The sequence below is a fragment of the Chelonia mydas genome, chromosome 16 (genome assembly GCF_015237465.2).
Source record: "Chelonia mydas isolate rCheMyd1 chromosome 16, rCheMyd1.pri.v2, whole genome shotgun sequence".
NCBI lineage: Eukaryota > Metazoa > Chordata > Testudines > Cheloniidae > Chelonia > Chelonia mydas.
This window is the reverse complement of record NC_057857.1, coordinates 8443037-8463795: the sequence shown is the minus strand read 5'-3', so window position 1 is coordinate 8463795 and position 20759 is coordinate 8443037. Positions and strand designations below refer to the sequence as shown.

At 46.0% G+C, this 20759-nt stretch overlaps 1 protein-coding gene across 4 annotated transcripts in view; it reads left to right on the top strand.

Annotated features, from left to right (window-relative positions):
• TNC (tenascin C) overlaps positions 1–20759 on the top strand; it is a 154475-nt gene that overhangs the window by 32783 nt on the left and 100933 nt on the right. For 2 of the 4 annotated variants that reach the window (XM_043530084.1, XM_043530080.1), the window contains exon 2: positions 15398–15534. The gene's annotated coding sequence lies outside the window, so the exon portion shown is untranslated. Of the gene's footprint in view, positions 1–15397; positions 15535–17721; positions 17813–19105; positions 19230–20759 lie in introns of all 4 variants that reach the window. The other 2 variants (XM_043530083.1, XM_043530085.1) reach the window with 2 other exon arrangements.

Below are 20759 nucleotides of genomic sequence, written 5' to 3'. Positions count from 1 at the left end.
TCTGATATAACAAAAATTTAAACTTAGCTTAGGTGGCCAGTAAAATAAGGCATATGAGTACTTTGTATCACCACACCATCCTCGTGAATCGGGAACACTATTTTTAAAAAGTGAATTTAGCACTACAGAATCAAGTAATGTTGCCCACGCAGCCTCAATGCATCCTCTTTGTGCGTATAAATTACAATACTTTAATTATGTGATCACATCCAGTTGTTCTCCCCCATCACAAGACCCCTGCCTCATTCAGGCATCTATTGAGTATTTCTCTTTATCCAAAGAAGATGGCTCTAGACTGTTCTCAGTGGTAGCTGATGACAGAACAAGGAGTAATGGTCTCAAGTTGCAGAGGGGGAGGTTTAGGTTGGATATTAGGAAAAACTTTTTCACTAGGAGGGTGGTGAAACACTGGAATGTGTTACCTAGGGAGCTGGTGGAATCTCCTTCCTTAGAAGTTTTTAAGGTCAGGCTTGACAAAGCCCTGGCTGGGATGATTTAACTGGGGATCGGTCCTGCTTTGAGCAGGGGGTTGGACTAGATGACCTCCTGAGGTCCCTTCCAACCCTGAGATTCTATGATTCTATGATTCATCAGTCAATGTGTGGCCCCATGCATTTTTTTACTGCACTGCATCTAAACCCTGGAACAATTGAAAGAATATTTTTAGCATGGGCAAAACAGTGTTATTTTTCCCCCTCAAATCTCATTCTCAGAAACAGCTGAACTGTTTTACTTCAGATTTTCCCCAAAAATTCCGCCTGAGACAGACACCCGACATGGAAAATTTCAGCCCATACAGTTCAATTTGGCAAAGTTACATGCAACTGAAAATGATGTCTTTTAATGGCAACCTTAACTATAGGTTTTGTTATCTGCATTCCATCTGTTTATACTTGTCTTCCAGATGGACCAAGGAAAGCCCCGTTTGCCAACTGGCCAGATTCCTGGTACCTTTGGCATATTTTTCACTCACTGTAAATATTTACGGAGATGGTTATCCTTGGAATGACAACATCTTTTTCCAAAGAAATTAGTTCAGCATTAACGACAGCAAAAAAAGAAGTGATAAATGTATCTGAGACTCGAGAAAAGCCCATATGCCATGGTTGCCTGATACTGTCTCCTTAGAATGAGTTGCAGGGGAGAGAGGGGGAGGGTTAGTTTAAAAAGCACCAGGGACACCAGACTAAGAGTCTGTCAGATCCATAATGTTTTATTCTTCCATGGCTCTCAGATACCATGATGATGAATGCGGTAAACCAGATTACAAAGATGCAAAGACTACAAAGGTACAGAGTCGTATTTTCAGCCACAGGTTGTTGTCTCCTATGCAACAGTTACTGAGTGAAATTCCATGGCCTGTGTTATGAAGGAGGTCAGACTTGACGATCATAATGGTCCCTTTGAAAACTATAAGCTCAATTCTCCCTTGTTTCTGAGCTCCCCTTGGTTCCTGTGGCAGCCCGGAGCCAGTTGGATTTCCTGTTGGAACTGCTCACATGCTTAAAGTTAACCCCATGTCTGAGTGTTTGGGACCTACATTTGATTGTTGGTCACTAGTAAGAATAATCGTTTGCATTAGAGCAGACTGGAAAACAGGAAGGGGGTGAAATCTACAAATATTTTTGTCAGAAACTGTTTCCTTTTTCCAATGACAGTTTTGTTTTGACAGACATTTTCCTACCAGCATCTCTACTTCGCGCTTAACCCAGCACATTTAAATCTAAGGGTCTCCAGGCAAGGAAGGATGGTCTTGTAGCAGAGACACAATCTTGGGTGCTGATAGAACTCAATTCTGTTCTTGGCTGTGAAGGGGCTTGTTCCGTTTTTTTTTCTTTTACTGACATTTATACTGGAAAAAGCCTTATTGTGGACACAGTTATATCAGTTAAAAAGTGCCTTATACCACTGTAATTATTCCCCTTCCGATGTGAGAATATCCGTAGCAATATACCAATATTATTACGAGCATTACCGTAGTGCTTAGGAGCTGCAGTCATGAAAAAAGCACCCCACTGCGTTAGGTGCTGTACACAGACCAAAAAGACAATCCCTGTGCCAAAGAGCTTACAATCTAAATTGAACTGTTCCCATATTAGGGGATTGTGCCACTTTAACTATCCCACTATAGTTAAAGTGGCACAACTCTGTAACATAGGCAAAGCCGAATATCACCTCTTCTCAAATGCATCCATCCTCTACCCACCGTGTTTGCCAGACCCCTTAGAGGATCAGTTTTGGGGATGGAACGCTGCTTCGAAGCTGCAGCTCTGGCTGTTGGATCTTGCTCACAGGTCCTTTCAGCCAGCTGTATTAAGCTCTTCAGCTGTCCTCTGGCCCTCCAGGCTGATCCCTGGAGTGATGCTCAAGAAAGAGCGAGTCCCTCTTCTTGCCCCACAATATGGGCTGCCAGCATCTTCCTTAGCAATGTGGGGTTTTGGGAAGTGGTCAGTTATGCCTGAAGGGAGCTGAACTAATCCTGGCCTGTGGAATTCAGTGGTAAACATTCTCAGAGATGACTTACTGTCTGTCACAACATTGTGCAAATCTATTTGTAACTGGGATTCTTGCAGGGTGAGATCAGTCCCCCCACATGGCAGTTAGATCCAAGAGGAAGTAAGAGTGTGCATTGGGTTACAAGATGATATCACCTTGCTCACTGCGGCCATATGCCTGTGGGTCTGTTCCCATATGAGAGCCTCTCAGAGATTTATGAGACTGATTCAGAAGGCTCTAAGGTCCCCCTTTCTCCCATCCCCAAGGAACCATGTTTAAAGATGATTCAAATGTGTCTGCAGCCCCCATCCAGCACATGCTGTTCAGACTGTGTGGATGGGGGCCAAAACAATTATTATTAAATACATTTGAGATCAGCGGGATTGTGAGAGGCTCATTAAAAAGACAGCCTTGGCCGCTCCAGCGTGATTGCAGTATCCCCGTTGTCTCCTGTTCTAAGTTTGAAGAGCTAGTGCACTGAAAATAGCAGGGTGGCTTCGGCACCCTAGGGGGTGACTTGGGCAAACCACCCAAGTATAAGCCTGCCCAGCCCCACTGGGCACATATTCAGGTGGCTATCCCACTGGGCCCATGCCGTTGCTTCCACACTGCTATTTTTAGCAAGTCAAACAGAACTAGTACATTTCTATCTACCTGGCATAGGCACCGACTCCTTGGGTGCTCCGGGGCTGGAGCACCCATGGGGAAAAAAGGGTGGGTTCTCAGCATCCACTGGTAGCCCCACGGATCAGCTCCTCCCGTTCCCTCCCAGCGCCTCCTGCCCACCGCAATTAGCGATTCAGCGGCGTGCAGGCGGTGCTGGCGGGGGGGGAAGGAGCAGGGGCAGGAAGAAGTGGGGGGATGAGGCGGAACGGGGTGGGCAGGGGTGGGAGGGGTGGGGGAGGGAAGAGGCAGGGCAGGAGTGAGGGCTTGGGGGAAGGAGTGGGGAGGGGGTGGGGCATGGGCCAGAGCGGGGGTCGAGCACCCCCCGGGAACTGGGCAAGTCGGAGCCTCTGCTACCTGGGCTGGGAAACTTGTTCCTAGCTGCCGTGGAGACCTATCCTTAGCCCTGTTTTCCTCCTCAGATGGTGTCACAGACCAGAGTGCTCTTTTCTATCCCCTAGCACTCCGCTCAATAAACAGTGGCATTTCTAAGCACAGGTCAAAGAACTTCATTAAGCTGTAGATAAGTGTGAAATGTAGATCAGTGTCTGAAGTGCTAGAGACCTTGAAAGAACTTTGTAGCTATCCAAGCACAAAATTCCCAAATTCCAACTTTATGAAAGCATGCAGCGGAGCTGCGCTGGGACTCCTCCTCGCCCACTTGCAAGGGGCCAAGAACTGTGCCCATATACCCAGCTTTTAAAATATTGGCAGGCAGCCCCCAAATCCATGTTATGCGCCTTTCCTTTGCTTTTGGAATGTCCTTGAATGTATATTCAGCAGCTCAAGGGAAATCACTGGAGCCAGTTAGGAATGATAATGTGGAATGGAAAAATCCCACGCTGCCCTATAGAGAAAACAGACAAGGCTGTGTAATACGGGAAATGCCATACTGTTCTTTTTATGCAGGGAGAAATGCAACACTGTAATATCTGGTTCAGGTGCAGGCCAAAAACCCAGCAACCTGGGAAATCGCTGGCCAAAAGCCCCTCCATAAGACTTTTTTTTTAATTAGTTTCTGGTACTTTCCAATATTCTTTCCCTTTTGTTTTGTCTTTCCCAGGCAGGCCAGCTCTCCACTTTGAGAGAGCCTTCCTGGACATCCTGTCCAAAGAAATCCCAGGCACCCTATCCCAACCAACAGCTATGGAAAGCAACAAAATATTTTTTAAGACTTTTTAGAAAATTTCAAAGTATTGTTTCCTGCCCACGCATCAGCATTATCATTGTTCTCAAATATCCTGCTTTTTCATTTCATTAGTCAAAACTTTTTTTTTTAATTAACACGAAAATTAGCTGAGACAGTAGGAAGAAGAGCTTAGTAGCTACAGCAGTGGATTGGGACTTTGGAGCTCAATTCCTAGATCAGCCCCTGCCTTCCTTTGTACTGATAATCGAGTCATGGGTGTAGAGCCCTGAGCAGATGCAAAATTTATATCCATGGATATAAAGCAGATATTCGCGGAGCTGCAGGGCTCTACCAGGAACCACAGTGGCAAAATCAGCAATATGTTGGGCCACTGCTCGCAGGAGCCAGCGGCCAGCCCAGATAGCTCCTCCGATATGGGTGTACTGCCCTGAGCCCAGCCCCTTGGGGCAGGCACCAGGCTCAATGGCAGCTGTCCCTGGTTGTGCTATAGTGTGCAAGCGACTTGCATGCTCCCGGACAGGAGATGCAGACAGCTGTGTGGAAGGAACTCCTGTCCGGGAACATGCAAACTGCTTGCACGCACTAGCATGATCAACATTTCATTTAAAAGTGCCTGTGACGGGGAACATCGGCCTCACACTGGTACCGCAGGGGCTAACCCTTCCTTCCTAGCAGAGGAAGCTCCACCCCGGAAGCTCTGCTGGGCATGCTCTAACTGAAGAACAGGTATAAAAGCCTGCAGAGCTGCTCAGTCTGGACTGACCGCTGGAGGAGAAGGAGGCACGCCGCCAGCTTCCAAGGAGGGACAGCCTGCGTGCCAGGATCCGGGGGCCAGCCGAGCCGGGATGCACCCTCATGCCCAGACGGAGGACGTCACAGGAGGGGAACAGACCGGAGGATCCCACGAAGCGGAGAACCTGGCGTTTATGGTAGGAAGTGACCCAGGGGAACTTTAGAGGCAAACGGTGTTAGAGCCGCATAGACACTTCGTGTGTCGCAGGCGGATCCCCACCGAGCTGGTGGCAAGGGGAGCTTGCCACTACCAGGGCCCTGGGTCAGGACCCGGTGGAGAGGGCGGGCCCGGGTCCCCCTACCACCCCCCCCCACCCCCCACCGTGGGAATCCTATGGACTCTGGCCGCTAGTCTGTACTACCCCACTTGCGAGGGGGATTGTGTGAACTCTGGCCATTGGGCCACATTGCTCCAATGCGGGGAGCGATTTATGTGGACCCTGGCCATTGGGCCACACTGCCCTGACACTTGGGGCGAGTTACCTGGACTCAGGTGTCTAGTCCATACTACCCTGCTTGTGAAGTGGATTGTGTGGAAGGAGGCCATTAGGCCACAACCGGCTGCCGACAGAGAGACAGGTGCATGAACTTCGAAGTGGTGAGGTTCCGACACCCCATCCCACCCCTGCCACAAAGGGGCGGGGCAGTGCCAGGCCTGCCACAGTGCCCTACAGTCTTTAAATTCCATGCAGAACTGCCAGGACCTCACTTTTGAAAGGCTCAGCTGAAAAGCCAGAACACACAGTAAACCACAGTTTATCTCTCTCTTCAGGATGAAGGGTTACATCAGGTGAGATATTGCATCTTGTTTCAGAGGAGACAATCTGAAGTGGCTGCAGCTGGGTGCAGGAGTCAGCTGTGGTCAATGGATAGTTTATGGAGCAAGAGGAAGCCTGTTCTCAAGCTATGTTTCTGAGCCTTCAATCAGAGCTTGAATCCATTCTGAATGTGAGGCCAAAAGGACAGCTGTCCATGCATAGGTGGAAGCCCAGAAGGTACAGGGAGCGTCTTTCCTGCCTTGGATTTCTATGCAGAAGGCCACCATCACATGGGTAGCTGCAGTCCAAGCACATGAGGGTGGAAGGATGCTAGTGTTGCCAGCAATACTTCATGACCCATATGTGTCTGGCACGCACGGGACTTGGCCAGGATTCTACTGCACTGCAACTTTCCCACACAACGGGGAGCATCTGGTGCCCAGATTGGAATGGGCGTGTGACTTTCAAATGGGACTGTTGATGAATGTGCTCCCCCAGGACAAGTCGAAGCATCATTCCTGTTGGCCTCCAGAGGCATACTACCTTGTAATGTTGAGAGGTACCGGTGATCGCATCAATCAGAAACCTCTTCAAGATTGGGTGGGGAAGCATCCTTCAATTAGCACGACTGTCATGAAATGTTAATCAGAAGCCCCCCACCTGAGACAAAAGGGGATTGTGAAGCTGCCATGGGATTTGGACTGAATGGGAGGAGGGCTTTTGCTAAATAGTGAGAGAGAGAGACTGGGAGTAGGGTGGGAGGCAGAACACACACAACAGAGAGAGAAGCGGAGGCAAAAAGCAAGAAACCCAAAGCAGTAGCTGTTGAATACAGTGTGATCCTGGAAAAAACTAGAGAGAGCATTTGGGTCGATCAGCTAAAGAGGCTTGGGGTTGTAAGCTAAGAAACTGTTCCTTTTTGTTCTTGGGTCCTGCTGCATTTGGAGAAGCAGGACTTTGTACTTTCTTTATAAATAAACAAAACTGCATCAAAGAAATACCTGACTATCACCAATTTCTTCTTCCAGTTGGAACATCCTAAGGGGCCCAGACTTTCACTAGCCACTCAGGTCAAAAAGGGCAACACCTCTTTACGCCACCATTCGAGGGTGTGTGCAGCCACACCCAGCCTGGGCAAACTAGTGCGGATGTTTGTGATGGAGAAGCATTTTGGCCTCTCGAGTAAATGGCTTGTCATGGGCTGTGTTTATTTTTGACCTGCTTAAAGGGACAATTAATCATTTCAAGATATGGCATCTTGTGAATGGCCAGAATTAGAAACATGTGCTAAGCACCATATCTTTCTAATTTAATGGTGCATGAGGTAAAAAAGATCTCAGCTGATCTCATTATTCAGATTATACCATTGCATGTCCGCTGAGTCCTGTGTTTGAAGAATAGCATCCTGCCTGTATGACGCTGATATCCGTCTGCGCGTACCTGCAGAAATCTTAATTAGGCCCCTTTATCCGAGTATTTAATATATTCTTGGTACAGATTTTCAGTTTTCAGTCATCAACACTACTGTGCCTCTTGGATTTAACCAGGAAAGGAAGCAACTCAAACTTGATGCAGGAAGCCCTGGAAAGCTCAGATCTCATGCAATTTTCAGCTTGATTTCCACGATGATGAGGACTAGGGTAAATTTGGTAAAGTTTAGGAAAAGCATCCAGATTGTACAGGTTTTCTCCTAGTAGACCTAGTTTCTTGCTGTCTTTTGCCCATTTGTAATTAGAGATACTCCCTAAACCCCAGTCTCCGAGCCAATGTTTCAATGATCAGCTTTTTTGTGGTCTTAAGGAAAAAATAATATTCCACTGACGTGTTACATCTCACCTCATGTTTCCTGGTAATACGTCAGGAGACTGCACCTTCACATTTCTGATGTCAAACTCAGCCACATGTAGAACCCTTCTTCCTCCAGGTGGAATATAGTCTGTTGACACAGTTGGCTTTAACGTTAACCACTTCCTTTCGTAGGGTCTGGAGTACCAACCTTTTGACCTGACAGCGTGCCAGGTCCTGATCTCATTTGCAGCAATCTAAATCTGCATAACTCCACTGATGTCAATAAAGCTGTTCTGGATTTACATCATCATAACCAAGATCAGCCTCTGGCCCTCAATGTTCATATCAGCCCCTCCAAATCTAAAAAATACCCCTGACCTTTTATGTCAACTTCCAGGTTCTGCTTAAATCCACAGTCTGTACTGTAGGTTTGAGGCTCCCATGACATTGTGGTCAATATACTGAATTAATCAGATTCCTCTTGAGTGAGAAAAGGAGCACAGCTGCAGGGTAAAGCATGAAAAGGTTAAAATAAAGAGACCCGATAAAGTCCCCCACTGTGATAACTCCCACCCGTTTCACTAGGAAAATGCAAATTGCCAGTCTGGATCAATCCAACGATCCATCTAGTTCAATATCCTGTCTGTAAAAGTGTCTGGTATCAGCTGCTCCAAAGGGAGGTACAAAGAACCCTAAAATGGTCATTCTAGCCTAACGAACACATTGGGAAAGTTATGGGTATAATGCCATCAGGGTAGTTTAGGTGCCAAGTTTACATTTGACAAGATGTAATGTTAACGGCGACATTGTATGATTTTTGTTTAAACCTTATTTTCAACAAAACAGTCTCTTGCTGGGACAGAAAATTTCCCCTGTACCAACTGCAACTCAGACAGCCTGGCCTTCTGCTGGTGCTTTGTGCATGGGAAGCAGAAAGCGGCTTGAAACAGATTATAAATAAAAATGAAAGTAGAGTTTCTCTTTTCATCGAGCAACTTGGAAAAAGCAAGCAGAAACAAAATATATGTCTGTGTAAGACAGGAAGGGCCCTATCCAGGACCCTGCATACAGCACAAGCCAATAAGCCGTGCACAAGGGAGTTCTGCAGGGCTCTTGCAGAGAGAAGCCAAGAGCATTCCTGCAGACAGTGAAATGGCAGCATAGCCATTCTGCAGCTGCCTCTGCAACGCGCTGCGTTGTCCCCATTGTCGGTGGCAGCGCGATGGGTCAGTAGGTCCAGCCGGTCTGAAACCCTCCCCAAACCTGCCTGTGTGCAGGGATGAGGGGGGCTGTGGCTTGCAGGGTTTGTAAACCCTTTGCTTGGCTCCCTGAATCCTTCCCTCCACCCCAACATGAGGGGTCTCTTGCTGGTTCGCAGGCAGTATATGTCCACAGTCAGGCCTGAGGGTTGTAGTGAGAGGGAGCGCCGTGATGTTCAAAGTTCAGAAAATCCATGCTGTCAGTTTTCATGACCTTTGTGAGCAACAACAACACAGGAAGAGAGGGTTTAATACATCGGGCTACATTCAGACGTGCACATCCACCAATGTGATATATGCCATCATGTGCCAGCAATGCCCCTCTGCCATGTACATTGGTCAAACTGGACAGTCTCTACGTAAAAGAATAAATGGACACAAATCAGATGTTAAGAATTATAACATTCATAAACCAGTCGGAGAACACTTCAATCTCTCTGGTCACGCAATCACAGACATGAGGGTCGCTATCTTAAAGCAAAAAAACTTCAAATCCAGACTCCAGCGAGAAACTGCTGAATTGGAATTCATTTGCAAATTGGATACTATTAATTTGGGCTTGAATAGAGACTGGGAGTGGCTAAGTCATTATGCAAGGTAGCCTATCTCCCCTTGTTTTTTTTTTTTCCTACAAACCCCGCCCCAAGACGTTCTGGTTAAACTTGGATTATTGCTGTGCACATTGTAAGATGAGCTGTTGCCAGCAGGAGAGTGAGTTTGTGTGTGTGGTTTTTGGAGGGGGGGTGTGTGGGGGGGGGGGGTGAGAAAACCTGGATTAGTGCTGGAAATGACCCACCTTGATTATCATGCGCATTATAAAGAGAGGTTTCAAAGAGGGATGGGCTATTACCAGCAGGAGAGTGAGTTTGTATGTGTGTGTTGGGGGGGGGGGGGGGGGGGGAAGGGTGAGAAAACCTGGATTTGTGCTGAAAATGGCCCTACTTGATGATCACTTTAGATAAGCTGTTACCAGCAGGAGAGTGGGGTGGGAGGAAGTTTTGTTTCATGGTCTCTGTGTGTATATAATGTCTTCTGCAGTTTCCACGATATGCTATGCATCCGATGAAGTGAGCTGTAGCTCACGAAAGCTCATGCTCAAATAAACTGGTTAGTCTCTAAGGTGCCACAAGTACTCCTTTTCTTTTTACGAATACAGACTAACACGGCTGTTACTCTGAAACCATTCAGACGTGGGTAAGTCTACACCTTCTTCCGCTGCTCTTAGCATGTTAGGATGTTATACCAGCTAGACTCCCTCTAGTCACCCTTAGACTCACACCTGCTTACCACTGTGTAACTTATCCCTTTGTCCTCTGGCTTACCTCTGAATTTGACCCACCAAGTGTAAGGAGTCAAACCCAAACCACCATACCCTACTCATTACCCCATAGCTGTGTAACCTCACCCTGTCCCTTTAAACAAGCAATTCTTAACAGGAGAGACATCTTGCCTTAGTCCGCCTTGCTTCTTAAGTCAAGGACCATCAGCCTTAACATGCTTCCCTAATAGTCAGGAGCTTATTGTTCAGAAAACAACTTGCTGCTATAGGACTAAGCAAGACAGGGGTTCATTTAAACCAGCTCCTACTCCCAGAAATGCCCATTGAGTCACATACAAGCTAGTAGTGAAATTAATTGTGCTGCAGTCACATATCAGTATAAGCTCCTTGTCCCAATGAGAACACAATGTCAATACAGTCAGGGTTAAAATCCATCCCATGGTACTCAGCCTGAGTGGCTGGGATCTGGGGGAACGTGGCGGGAACTGGAGCAGAGAGGGAGGAAGCCCGCTAGCTGAGGTGTAGTGCTGAATGAAACGTGTGTGACCACATCACCTAAAGGAACACAGGTCGTTTTGTTTTTCCAGGTGCTCAATGCCATTCAATGGAATTCACCCCGCAGGGCAGGAGAGGACCTACTGTTAGCCTCCCACACTGGAGGGGGAGAGTAGGCTGCACAGTGCCACTCACAAAGCATTGGGGTCCCCCCCACCCTTCATCACTATCCCGTTTATGACTGAGAGGAGTCTCACTTCTCCAACTACTGAGCCAAGACCTTTGAGCAAAGGAGGGATTATCTAGCAGAGAGTATCTCTGCTATCGCCAAACGGTTTTCCTCTGGGCTGCTAATTCCCAGCCTGGGGCGGGGAAATCACACACAGCTAATTAGAAACAGGTACCGTCTGCAGGTAACGTTGCCAGACAGAAGCCCATTCGCATCTGACACAATCTGCAGAGTTTTCAGTGTCTGAACAAGCCCCCGGGGGAAGTGATGAATTTGTCACACCTGTTTCTCCAAATCTAATAATAATAAAATAATTCCATTCAAGCCCAGGGAAGGCGGCATTCCAGTAACATTTTGCTTTTACTGACTGAAATTTCCCGTAAGACGGGCCTCTGGCTATAGAGTGGAAAATCTCTCCTCACTCACTTCCCACTGCAGCCCTGGAGCAGACGTAGGGAGTCTGTCTGACTTTTTAGTCCTGCCAGGGCTGCAGCAGTAGCTATGGTGTGCTTGCACCTCCCGGGTGTCAAGTCGGAGCCACGTCGAAGGGGGCGGAGGAGCTGGCAGCTGTGTTCCAGTGGGCGCTCCGAAGTCCCGCTCACTTTGTTGCGCAGCAAACCGGGAACAACACCTTGTAAAACGGACCCTAAAAGGGGGGGGGAAAAAAAGACGTGATTTCAGTGATAACATCAAAGGAATGTGTGTAAAGGCCATAAATGTCCCGTGCCATATGGCCAATCACCAAAGATTGTTTGACGCATCAGACCATATGTTTTCCCCTAAGCAGCAATTTCCATTGTACTTTAACAATAGGACAATGAGAGGCGGAGCATTCCTGAGTGGTTATTGCTGCATGCACGTGGGGTAATAACTGTGGCGTGAGGCCAGCAGCTGCGTGCGTTCAACTCTTCAAGCAATACAGTCACCATTCTCAAGGCAAAGCGGGGGGTATCTTGATGGCATTACGAAATGGAATTGCTATAGCACTGTACTGAGCAATCTCAGACCTGATCCGTTATGGAGCATTGGGGGTACACCTGTTACATCACTGAGAGCCAGCGAGAATGCTCCCAGGGCTCGACGCACAAGGGGGACTTGGGTGTTATGATACTTAGACAGAGAACATAAGAACAGTCATACTGGGTCAGACCAAAGGTCCATCTAGCCCCGTATCCTGCCTTCGGACAGTGGCCAATGCCAGGTGCCCCAGAGGGAATGAACAGAACAGGTAATCATCAAGTGATCCAGCCCCTGTTGCCCATTCCCAGCTTCTGGCAAACAGAGGCTAGGGACACCATCCCTGCCCATCCTGCCTAATAGCCATTGATGGACCTATCCTCCATGAATTTATCTAGTTCTTTTTTGAATCCCGTTATAGTCTTGGTCTTTACAACATCCTCTGGCAAAGAGTTCCATAGGTTGACTGCGTGTGTAGTGTGAAGAAATACTTCCTTTTGTTTGTTTTAAACCTGCTATCTCTTAATTTAATTTGGTGACCCTTAGTTCTTGTGAAAGAGCTGGTGACCCTCTCTCCTTTGTATCCAACAGCCCAGTAGTTAGGGAATGTAGGAGATCCTTGTTCAAATCCCACCCCGCCTGATGTGGAGCAGAGATGTGAACTTGGATCTCCACTATCCTGTTATGGGACCACTCGTGCTTTAAGTTAGGCCCCTGCTTAAGTGTCTTGCAGAGCCTTAGATACTCCCATGCATGTCTCACTTGAGACAATGAAATCCAACCAGGTGAAACCAAGAGTAGGAACTGGCTTTGGCATTGGTGATAAGCCTACACTAATGTATTCTATCCATTTTGGGAACGTTGAATCTTGTATTTCATATTGATGCTGAAGGCCAAGGAAAACAGGCTCATTTCAGTTACTATTTTTTGATATCAAATGTTTTCCTGTGCAATGAAAGAGGTCCCCGGCTGAAGTTCTGTAAAGGAAGTTTGGGGCAAATGTTTGTACACAAACTGGGGGGAGGAGAGATGATTTTATGTATAAAAAAGTAGAAATAGGTGAGCGTGACTGATTCCCATTGTGCTACAATATACTTATTTTACCCTTACTCCATCCTCCACCACAACCTCATTTATGTGTCTCTTTCTTCTGCTAGTCTAGTTCTGTTGATAGCTTGTGCAGGCAGGGACTGTTTTTTAACAGTGCCTAAAATAATGGGGCCATGATCCTGCATGGGGCCCTTCAGTGCTTCTGTAATGCAAATAACAAATACAATAAAAAGAAAAGGTGGACTTGTGGCACCTTAGAGACTAACCAATTTATTTGAGCATAAGCTTTCGTGAGCTACAGCACTTCACCGATGAAGTGAGCTGTAGCTCACGAAAGCTTATGCTCAAATAAATTGGTTAGTCTCTAAGGTGCCACAAGTCCTCCTTTTCTTTTTGCACAAAAAGTGAGTTTCTATGTTCATTTGATGAGTGTCTGCTTCTGCAGTGATGTCTCATTTGTTGACATCCCACCCCACCCCACACACCTTCTTGCCTTGAGAGGACCACCGTCCACTCGGCAATGGGGAAAACTCAATTTCAACATTCCCTGAAACCCAGGCTTCCCCTGCTCCACCACACAAACAGATGTCAAGCAACCTAACCTGAAGCTGGAGGGACACACATTATCATGGCCTGTTCTACACCTAAAATTTAGGTCGACCTAGCTAGGTGACTTAAAGGTTTGCATTCACACCCCTGAGAGATGTAGTAAAGCTGACCTAAGCCTGGTATAGACACTGCTAGGCTGAAAGAATTCTTTCATCAACCTAGTCACCGCTTCTTAAAGGAGTGGATTAACTACAGCGATGGAAAAATCCCTTCTGCTGCTGTAGCAACTGTCTACATTATGGTGCTACTGCAGCACGGTTGCAGCACTGCAGTTCTGCCACTAAAGCATCTGTAGTGTAGACATAGCCCCTGGGGTAAGGGGGATTCGATTCCTGTCTGTAACAAGCTATCATGTGATTGCCATCCCTATGAGTAAGTGGTGATCCTTCTGGGAAAGGGTTAAGAGGGTTATGCAGGACAAAAGGAAGGTGCGAGTGGCTCTTGAGAGGGAGAAGACCTAGGATGTGGGCTGAGCCATCCTGAGGGAGGAACCAGATGAGCAGATAAGCCAAGGAAGATGGCTTAAACTGAATGTGTTCTATTGTTATTAATCTCTATGTTAACAGAACCAAAACGCAGTAATGAGTCCAGGGGTGAGTTTGGAGTTTATAGAACATGGGAAAAGCACCTGTTTGCACCATGTGCACTCAGTTCTGGGCTTCTGTCTCTTCTATCTACCTACCCACCTGCCTTGGTATTTATACCTGCTTATTACTGTGCGATATGATGGTCTCTAGCTTAAGCCTAGAGTGGACCATACTTTTCTGAGCAAAGGGGAGAGAAGAGGTAGGTGGGAGCTGGTGGTCAGGACTTAATTACAGGCAGTTGCATTGCTATATATTGAATTTATGACTATGTTAGACGCTAGTGACAGATGCCAAACTCCTTCTCTCTGTGGTTTAAGATTATTGCTGATATTAGGTCTCTAAGAACACAAAGGCAAAACAAGAATAGAGCTAACCCAGTCAAAGGAGTCTGGGATTACAGCTGTCTTTAATGAAATCCAAGTTAGCCACAGAGAACATAAATAAGTTAAATCTCATCTGCTTTGAGGTTTCCCTTTGGTCCCAGAAGACGCCAAAGGCAGGATATGAGGAGAGGTGTATAGGCTTTTTCCGGAAACACTGAGAGAAAGGCAAGGAAAAATGCCTCCCTGTGCACCTTTCGTCTGCTTTTATGATGTGACCTCATCACTAACAACCTCATCTACTGATGCAGGGTACAATACAACACATTACATAGCAAAGCAATGAACGAAGAGAGAGAGGACTAGTGATTTTACCCTCTCCTCCTCCCCCAGCAAATTGGATTAAAACTTCTGGAAGGGCCAGACTGGAGAAGACAGCAGGAAGAGAATCCCCGCCCTCTGCATCCCCACTTCCATCCTCCCCATAACACAGTCCATAGGCCTAGAAGGGAAAAGCAGTGGGGCCAAGGAGCAGGGGGAGGTGTCTAGGAAGAAGCAGTGTACACAATACTTTCCCTCTGCTACATGGCAGGATACAAATTGGGGATTAACTGATCGCAGCAATAAATATTCCCTAGAGCTGTCATGAACCGCATGAGAGCAGTCACACAGCACCAGGGGTTTCTTGCCAGCCCTCGGAAACATGATTCTACTGACACAGCTGGCAGGAGAGGCAGCTTTGCAAGGAGAACACCCGCAAAGGCCTTAGTGCTTCTGGCTGGAGATCCACACCATTGGAGCCTGGGTGTCTGGTGGATTCTCCACCACAGCAGGGTCTGCTTGACCCTGCTCCCTGTTTCATTAGCAATAAGGAATGCAGCTGGAGGCAAGTAGGAGGAGCCATGAGAAACAGCTTTATCAATAATGCTGAGAGGCCAGTGATCTGTTTGTCTCCCTGCCCACAGGTTTATGTTCGTGAATTTCAGGTCCCTCACCTAATTACGTCCCTCTTTGAAAACAGAGACTTTTTTCCCAGTTCTACTCATGCCACGCCACCAGTGTGCCCTGGACGAGGCCAGAACAAGCTGCAAAGGCCGTGCAGGTGAGCCACTTCTGTTACCCAACATACCTGTATGTTTATAGCAACAGTGTACATTTCACAGGTTGGGTTGATAGCTAGGAGGCAGAATTATGAACTAAAATGATCTGTCCTCCATCAGCCAATAATACTGCCCTTCCATAATGGCCTTTCCTGCCACATATCCCCGAAAACACCCTGCAGAGTTGCTAAAAATCTGCAGCTCAGTGATTTATGATTCAACTGTGATTTACGATCAAAGCGTGGCAACAGCTGAGCTTTGAAACGCAGCAGCCACGTGGGTGTCATGAACCAGTTAAGGCAGTGAATTGTGTATCCTGGCAGTATAGCAACTGGAAGCTCTGAACTAGAGAAGTCAAGATTCTGCCAAAAAACGGAGGTCCTCATAGCCCTTCCAAACCTTGGTCCCTTCCTAGAACTCAGCCCAAACCAAAATTTTGGAATAGTTTAAAATGCTCCATTGACTTGGTTTCTCATTATTTGTTCATTTTCATGTACTCTGTACTTTCTCCAGTACTCAAATGATGGACACTGTGAGCGAGGTAGGTAGATAGATAGATAGGACAGACTCGATTCTTCTCTCGCCCCCAGATAAATCAGGAATAGTTACGTTCTGGTGTAAATCAGAATAACTCTGTCAACATCAAGGGAGTTACACCAGTTTATGCCCCTGTACTCTCCTACTATACACAGCAATATTGGCCCCAAACACCTCTGTTTTACTACTGTAAGCAATAGAGTTTTGAATTATTACTGCAAAACTTTTTTGCAAAGGGAAGTATTTATTCTCAGCTTCACCTGAGAGTGTGTGTCATTCTGTGGTTTGTAAAGTAGAGGGTTATTTTAAAATGTGAGAGTCAAATTATCAGACGGTGCAAATCCATTCACTCCACTGCAACTATATGACTTTATACCAGCTGAGGGTTTGGCTTTAAATTTACATCAGAGATGTCAACAAACTTTGCTAAGGCCATAGCTCCTTACTGCATCACCAATCTGCATCAGTGCCAATGGTTTGTTCTAGCCCCATGTGCTACCCTTCCTATATTGTCATGGTAATATTAGTCCCCAGGTAATATTGCGTGTCAGAGTAAGTAGCTGTCTGTGACAAGTGTCTTAACTGCCACAAAGCACTTGCACCTGCAACTTGTGAAGGGAGCTGATTTTTTTTTTTAAAGCTTGCTTTGTGTTTCACTACTGGGCTTATTAAGTCCCCTGCTAATGAATCCATGAATGAGATCACAGAATAAAATGGAAACCAAGAGCTTGTTAATTGTTAACAGAGGCACAAAGGGGACAGGTAGTCTGGTATGTGTCTGCTTCCTGCAGACATTTACATTTTAGTTACATTTTACAGTTTCGTTTCCACTGAGGTATGTACAGAAGTCTGAACTCTGTAAGATCCAGGCAGTGAAATATTCCCGTATTCCATAGGTATGAACCCAGGGAGATTCCAGCCCTCCTGAGCTCTCATAAACTCAGCAGTGAGACTTTCTCCATCACCGCCTGAGATTTCTGACAGACATTGTCCTACCCCTTGAAAATTGTTCATGACTTTAAGGACAGATCCTCTTGTTGGGGTGTTTCCTATGAAGGGGAATGGCGTAGGGTCTAACTTTTCTCTCGTACCAGTGTAAATCAAGACTAACTCCACGCAAGTCAACGCAGTTATGCCGGTATGTGAGAAGAATCAAGACTATGGAGCGTAAGGGCTGGTCTACACTAGAAAGTTAGGTCAACTCAGCTACGTTGCTCAAAGGTGTGAAAAATGCACACTCCTGAGTGACCTCGTTAAGGAGACTTAAGTCCCTGTGTAGACAGCTGTAGGTCAATGGAGGAATTCTTCTGTCGCTGAGGTAAATGTCTACACTGAAGCGCTACAGTGCTGCAACTGTACTGCTGTGGCATTTCTAGTGTACACATAGCCTAAGTCAACAGCCTTTCACAAATGACTGCTGTAGTCTTTCTTGCATCCTGGAGCAAGATTCCTCTGATAGGAAGAATGCTCTTGTGGGTTAAGATGCTGGATTAGGATTCAGGAGATCTGCATTCAACACCCAGCCCTGCCACTGACGCTCTATGTTGCCTTGGGTAAGTGACTTAATTGTTCAATGCCTCAGTTTTCCCACCTGTAAAATGGAGATAAAAGTAATTCCTTTCTTCTAACCTTTGCCTGTCTTGTCTATTTAGATTGTATATTCTTTGGAGCAGAGACTGTGGTGTCTTCACACTGCCAAGCACAATCGGAGCTTGATCCGAGTCAGTGCATCTTGGAGCTACGGTAATATGTATAATTAATAACTGTATAATTAATAACCTCGGCACCTGGTCTCTTCCATCACAATGGACACTACAAGATTCCCCTATCCCATTTCTCCTGTCCATTCTCCGCTTTGGCATTCGGACAGCCATCCTGACCATCCTTCCAGGTTGGATGTGGTTCTCTCTACAGCCAGTCAGTGTTGAGCCTTACATCAGCAAAAAGTAATTACTGGAGAGTAGTGGTGTCCTATCCACTTCCCACCACCCTAATTACAATGGGCCCACGGGACCAGAATGCTCCCATACATCCTCCTCTCTTGTTTTATTTGGATCTTTCTATACCTGTCGGGTTGGTGAATGCTACCTGTTAAACTAGTGACCTTTCTACTCAAGTCACTTGCAGCTTGAAGATGGGTAGACATAGTTCCCCGGGGTACGAGTCATCCGACTGAGTTGTAATTTCTGCTCGTTAGCCTGGAATTCCGCACTCACTGTTTTCTTCAGGAAGAAGCCTTGTGTGACACGGAGGCCCATTGGTGGTTCACTTCTCTGTGTCCGCAACTCCTATCAGGCCTGACAAACTCACTACACCTAATACATTGCAGTCACAGTATTGCTTTGTAAAGAATGTTGCTAACCCAAATAAGAAGCATTAGCAGGAATAATAATAATGCATTGTAATATTTAGCTGTAAGGCTCAGAAGACGTCATTTTCCTCTGTCCTGGGAGAGTAGTGTTTAGTGTCAGTAATGGCAAATGAGGTGGTAAATCCATGGGCAACAGGTATTATGCCTTTGCAGACTCATATTCTCAAACTGACACTTCATGGGTGGTCCATTTGTTGTAACCACTCGGCAGCTTTCTTTATGAATGAATGTATTTTCTAAGCACAGCTTCTGTTAGCTCAGCAGGTACTTACTTCAGGCATATTTTAACATCCAGCCCTGCAGGGCTGTTGCTTATTCCAGGGTACCAGGGGAAGCTATGCAGTGTCTATGCCATTTTTATTTGGAAAAAAAAGATGAAGATGGGCTAATCCTATGCTGAATGACTAGCCCTGACACTGCCTAAAGCAGTGTCCATAGAAGCACTTCAAACATGCCTCATCAAACTCAGAACTAGGAGAAGAGGGCTTCCTAGCGAGCAATCTGGGCTAGACATGTAGAGGACTCATAAAAGTAGCACATTTTCCCCACACTACATGGAGAGTTATGCAGTAATCAGAAAAGCATGTGACTTGTCCCTTCCCATGTCGAAAGTGGATCCTTTGCTCGGCGCCATTGACTCCATTTTACATCTTCTCCTCTGCTAGCATGGGATGCTCAGGATCGACAGCGCCGGCCACATGTGGAACTTACACGACCTTCCTGTAATGGGTGACATATGGGACTGAATTACGTCTCATTCAGTTACAGAAGGCAATCTGTCTCAAAAGGGTGTGTGTGTGTGTTTACACAAAGTAATGCTCATCCTAACTTATATAAGAGCTTCTTCTTATTATTATTAATAATAATAATTAATAACCTTGGGGTTTTATACTAAGACCCATCCCCATATTATCTGAGCGAACTTCCACATAAAATAGGTATCAGTGGTGAAGTCCCTAGCAGATATTATTTTATTTATTAATAATTATTATTATTATTGTATGTATTTGTTATTAATATCCCAATTTAGGAAACTACACATCTTCAGCCAACATTGTAAGCACATGGTTAACATGCATAACTTTAACAGTAAGGTCAATGGGACTGTGACAGGCTGGCTGGGCTTTTAAGACAAGCCAGGCTCAGCCTTGCCTGTGACCTAGCAGCTAGCTCCCAGCTGACGATGGTGATATGGCAGCTTAATGATACTTAGTGACCCCAGCTTCAGGGAATCAGAAGGAACTACTTAAACAAGGGGGCAGGGGGGTAGTATGGATGGGGAGTACGCTATGTTACAGGGACTTAAACCCATAGTTCAAGTTAAGCACTTGCTTATGTGCTTATGTGCTTCCTGAGTTTGGGCCATAGTGAGTGCAAGGTGGTGGGCTGTGGTATAAAGGCATTGCTGGCATTCATTTGAATACTCTGCATGAGCTATGCATGGCTTCACTAGCCAAAAGCAATGCAATCATGCTGACAAAAGCTTTCTGCTGCTCCACATCCTTATTTATACTCCCTCTCATACAACCACTTGGAATATGCTCTGTCTTCTCTCTGGCTAACTAGAGGCCTCAAGCTGTATTTAGTCTCATCAGCTTGCAGGGGAGTGGGTCTGAATCTTGCTCTTAACTCTGACACTGTCACTGGGACTGAAGGAAGTTGATACACTTTAATTGTCACCAGTTCTTGACTCTCGCATTACTCCTTGTGCCAGAGCACTGGTTCGATGTGGTGAACTTAAAGGGTGTTGTATGTTCTATCCTTGGAAGTATCTCTAATAATAGGTTTCAGAGTGGTAGCCATGCTAGTCTGTATCAGCAAAAAGAAAAGGAGTCCTTGTGGCACCTTAGAGACTAACAAATTTATTTGGGCATAAGCTTTCGTGGGCTAAAACCCATTTCATCGGATGCACGGAGTGGAAAATAGAGTAGGAAGATATAGAGAGAGAGAGAGAACATGAAAAAATGGATGTTGCCATACCAACTATAATGAGACTAATCAATTAAGGTGGGCTATTCTCAGCAGGAGAAAAAGAGTGGGAGTGGATGGGTCATTACACAAAGTAAAAACTATTTTTCCCTAATTTTTCCCATTACTCACACCTTCTTGTCAACTGTTGGAAATGGGCTGTCCTGATTATCACTACAAAAGGTTTTTTTTTTCTCCTGCTGATAGTAGCTCATCTTAATCGATTAGTCTCATAATAGCTGGTATGGCAACACCTATTTTTTCATGTCCTCTCTCTATATATCTATTTTCCTACTGTACTGTCCACTCCATGCATCTGATGAAGTGGGTTTTAGCCCATGAAAGCTTATG